This window comes from Rhinoraja longicauda, chromosome 16 (genome assembly GCF_053455715.1).
Source record: "Rhinoraja longicauda isolate Sanriku21f chromosome 16, sRhiLon1.1, whole genome shotgun sequence".
NCBI lineage: Eukaryota > Metazoa > Chordata > Chondrichthyes > Rajiformes > Arhynchobatidae > Rhinoraja > Rhinoraja longicauda.
Window position 1 is genome coordinate 48,583,368 of NC_135968.1, and position 4,592 is coordinate 48,587,959.

At 55.4% G+C, this 4,592-nt stretch overlaps 1 pseudogene; it reads left to right on the forward strand.

Annotated features, from left to right (window-relative positions):
* Positions 1–2,520: 2,520 nt before the first annotated feature.
* Positions 2,521–2,658, forward strand: LOC144601529 (U1 spliceosomal RNA; annotated as a pseudogene).
* Positions 2,659–4,592: the final 1,934 nt, after the last annotated feature.

A 4,592-nucleotide genomic window follows, 5' to 3' on the forward strand; every position in this document is an offset into this window, starting at 1 on the left:
ACGTTACTTCTTCCATAAGGTTCACAGGGGGAGCTCTGTGATCAAAAGCCTTAGGGAGGAGGACGGCTCGGTAACATCCTCGCAGTCAGACATGCTCAAGATCTGCAGATCCTTTTATAAGGATCTGTACGATGTAAAGACCACAGACAGCACCGCCTCCCAGAACTTCCTGTCCTCCATCACGGAAGTCTTGGACGACATCAAGCGGGAGAGTCTGGACCAACCACTGACCCTGGAGGAGCTGACTGGCTCCATCCGTTCCTTTGACTCGAGTAAAACTACCGGAGGCGATGGCTTACCGGCAGAGTTGTACTCGGCTCTGTGGGACTGGGTGGGCCCGGACCTGCTGGAAGTGTACAACGATATACTTCTAGCCGGCAGCATGTCAGACTCTATGAGGAAGGGCAGCATCACCCTAATCTACAAGCAGAAGGGGGAGATGAATGACATAAGGAATTGGAGACCCATCACATTGTTGAATGTAGACTACAAGATCCTGTCTAAGGCCATCGCCAACCGGGTCAAGTCTGCTCTGGGACAGGTGATCCACCCGGACCAAACCTGTGCTGTACCTGGCAGGAAAATCTCAGACAGCCTGGTGCTGCTGAGAGATACCATTGCCTACGTGCAGGACAGACGGGTGGATGCCTGCCTGGTCAGCTTGGACCAGGAGAAGGCCTTCGACAGGATATCGCACACGTACATGAGGGACGTGCTCTCCAAAATGGGCTTTGGGGAGGGAATCAGGAAGTGGATACAACTGCTCTACAATGATATCTGTAGTGCAGTCCAAATTAATGGGTGGGAATCAGACAGCTTCCCCGTCAGGTCTGGAGTTAGGCAGGGTTGCCCTCTCTACCCTGTCTTGTTCGTCTGTTGCATTGAACCCTTTGCCGAATCCATCAGGAAGGATGCGAGCATAAGAGGAGTGACATTGCCAGGCAATGGGGGCACTCAGGTTAAGGCCTCCCTGTACATGGACGATGTCGCCGTCTTCTGCTTGGATCCAGGGTCGGTCCGCAGACTGATCAGCGTCTGCGACCAGTTTGAGTTGGCCACGGGGGCCAGGGTAAACCGCAGGAAGAGCGAGGCCATGCTCTTTGGCAACTGGCCTGACCGATCTTCCAACCCCTTCACCATCAAGCCTGACTTCCTGAAGGTGCTGGGGATCTGGTTCGGGAAGGCTGAGGCATGTAACAAGAATTGGCTGGAGCGGATAGCCAAGGTGGGGAAGAAGCTGGAGCTGTGGAAGCAGCGCTCCCTCTCCATCACGGGGAAAAACCTGGTCATCAGGTGTGAGGTGCTCTCGGGGCTGCTGTACATGGCGCAAGTGTGGCCCGTCCCTCCCTCCTACGCCAAGGGGATCACCCGGGCAGTCTTCCGCTTCATCTGGGGGTCGGCGATGGACCGGGTGCGACGAGCCACAATGCACAAGTCGGCAGACAACGGGGGTAAAGACGTGCCCAACGTCACCCTCATTCTGATCGCCACTTTCGTGTGTGGCTGCATCAGGCGGAGCATAGAGCCAAGGCACGTGGGCACCAAATGCCACTACCTGCTGAGGTTCTACCTGTCCCTGGTGTTGCGAAGGATGGGCCTGGCGCAGATGCCACGCAATGTGCCAGTCAGCTGGACATTGCCGAACCATCTGTCGTTTGTGGACAGGTTCTTCCGGACCAACACCTTTGACCACAAGTCCATCGGGCAGTGGTCAGCACGGAATGTCCTGCAGGCACTGCAGGGGAATGACTCCATGGATCCTGTGGCGTGGTTCCCAGAACAGACAGCCCAGCTTGTCTGGCAAAATGCCTCATCGCCAGTACTCACCAACAAGCACCAAGACCTGGCTTGGCTGGCGGTGAGGGGAGCCCTCCCAGTCAGATCCTTCCTACACCGCCGGAACCTCACTACCAGCGCACGCTGCCTCCGGGACGGCTGCTACGGAGAGGAGACGGTGGCCCACCTCTTCAAAGAGTGTGGATTTGCCAAGAGAGTCTGGAGGGGTCTGCAGGGGTCCCTGTCACGATTCATTCCGAGCAGCTCCGTCACAGAGGACTCTGTGATCTACGGACTGTTCCCAGGGACGCATTCGGAGACTGACATCGAGTGCTGCTGGAAGGTCATCAACTCGGTGAAAGACGCTCTTTGGTCTGCCCGATCCTTGTAGACCTCCCAGCGGAGCGAGATGTCTGTCAAGGAATGTTGCCGACTGGTCCGCTGCAGACTGCAGGAGTACGTGCTGAGGGACGCACTGAAGCTCGGTGCAGCCAACGCCAAGGCCCTGTGGGGGAGGACCACAGTCTAGGGTCCTTCTGCTGCTGGACATGGGGGGCAGGGTGTGGTGGAGAGAGACGCCCCTCCAAATAAGGGATACTGGGTTAATGTATAAATGTAAGTAAATGTCTAAGTGAATGTCCGTATCAAATGTAACCTCCGGAAATGTCGGATGGGCTTGTTTAAAAATATGTTTTGTGAATGATATTTATTATTTGAATAAAGTATTTTTTGATATTAAAACAAAAAAAAGGATGGCCGATGTCCCAGGACGAGGCTATCCCATTGCACTTCGGGTGTGCTGACGCCTGCGATGTCCCCAAATGCGGGATACTCGACTGCAAAATTTGTGGTAGTGGGGGACTGCGTTCGTGCTCTCCCCTGGTTCTCAATATAAAAACAGAATGAAATATTGGTAGTGGGCTGATGGTTTAGTCGCTAATCTCTTTCTCCATAAATATTCAAGATTCAAGATTCAAGATAGCTTTATTTGTCATCCAAATTGGACGAAATTCAGTCACCCACAGTCCAACAATAAAAGCATTAAATAGGCATTAAAATTACACAATCCCAAATACACACAAAAAAAGAAACATCCATCAAAGAAACATCCATCACAGTGAATCTCCTCCAGTCCTCTCCTCACTGTGATGGAAGGCCACAATGTCTTTCCCTTCTCCTGCCGTCTTCTCCCATGGTCAGGTTGTTGTGGTTGCAGGCCGCGCTGGACGGTCCGCAGCGGCCCGAGCCTAAGGCGAGTCGCAGCCGTTCCCGCAGCCTCCGAAGACGGCCGGCTCCGCCGATGATAAGTCCGATCCGGGGCGGGCGATACACGCTGCTGCTGCCGCTGTTGCTGCACGTCGGGCCGGTCGTGGCTCCCGACATTGAAGCCCCCGCCCAGCAGAGAAATATCCCGCGGCATATTTTAGGCCGCGCCCGACGGTGAAATGTCCGCGACCCAAGCCCCGCGATCCGGGGCGGGCGAACCCGCTGCCGCTGCCAGAGCTCCCGATGTCGGCATCCACGTGGCACGAGCCTAAGGCGAGTCGCAGCCGCTCCCGCAGCCTCCGAGGACGGCCGGCTCCACTGATGGTTAGTCCGGTCTGCGGACTCTGCGAACCGGAGCCCTGGAGGCCGCCAACTCCAGGAGTTGGGCCGATGGTAGGCCGCAGCAGGAACGGAGACAACACCCAGAAAACAAAGGTCGGGTCTCCGTTCGGGAAGGGACACCTATTTACAATTTTACAGTTCCCCCCTCCCCCCCACATACACACATAGTACACAAACACAAAAATACGACATCACAACTACAATTAAGACAAAAAAACAACAAAAACACAAAGACAAATGGACCGCAGGTAAGCCGCAGCTGCTAGGGCAGCGCCGCCATTTTTTGTATGGCGGGTAGTTCATCGGCCTTTTGGCTAAGATCAAGTGTAGTATCTGTTCGTACCTGGCAGGGGAGACACCTTGATCACTCAGGAGGTTTTACCAGGACGAGTTGGATAAGCTACAACCCTAATGTTCTTATAAGAGCAGTATCTGTAGTGGACATAAAGGACTTGTTCTGGATCTGGACGAGCAAGAGGCAAGTGAAGGTGAAGCTGAGGGTGGACGGGAAGGGATTCATCATCCACCCTCCCTCGGTTTTCGCTATCGGAGGGAACCGGGGCAACATGACGTACGCGGGGTAGCCCAGGGTGTGCAGGAAATGCAACAAACCTGGGCACGTGACGGCAGAATGCAGGACAGTCGTCTGCAGAAACTGCAAACTAGAAGGCCACGAGACAAGGGACTGCAAAGAAAGTAAGAGCTGCAACCTGTGTGGGGAGGCAGGCCACCTTTACAGGGCCTGTCCTAAAAGAGCCTGCACCTACGCACAGGCGACAAGAGGGGCCGCTGCCAACACCCCCAGGGTGGTCGAGACTCCTCCCACCACGGCTAAGGCCCAAATGGGAAAGGAGAGCAGGGGCGATGACAGCTCGACCACCCCGAGCCCCCAACCGCCGGACAGAGCCCCCCAGCCCCCTGCCCAGGAGGGCGAGTCGATGGAAGAGGGGGAACAGGAAGAGGAGGGATGGAAGTTGGTACAGTCGAGGAAAACCCTAAAGGCTCTGCGCACGGAGAAAAAGCCAGAGGGAGCAAGCAAGTCCCAAAAAAGAGTCCTCTCCCAGGACGAGGCCAGCAACCTCTCCTCGTCGGAGGATGAGGCGACCGGGAGGAACCGACAATGGAGGCAGAGGAAGAAAACGGGGGAGGAGGAAGGTAAGAGGAAGAACATGTCTGTTGTCCCCCAGCCCCAGGAGAAAGGGAGCAGT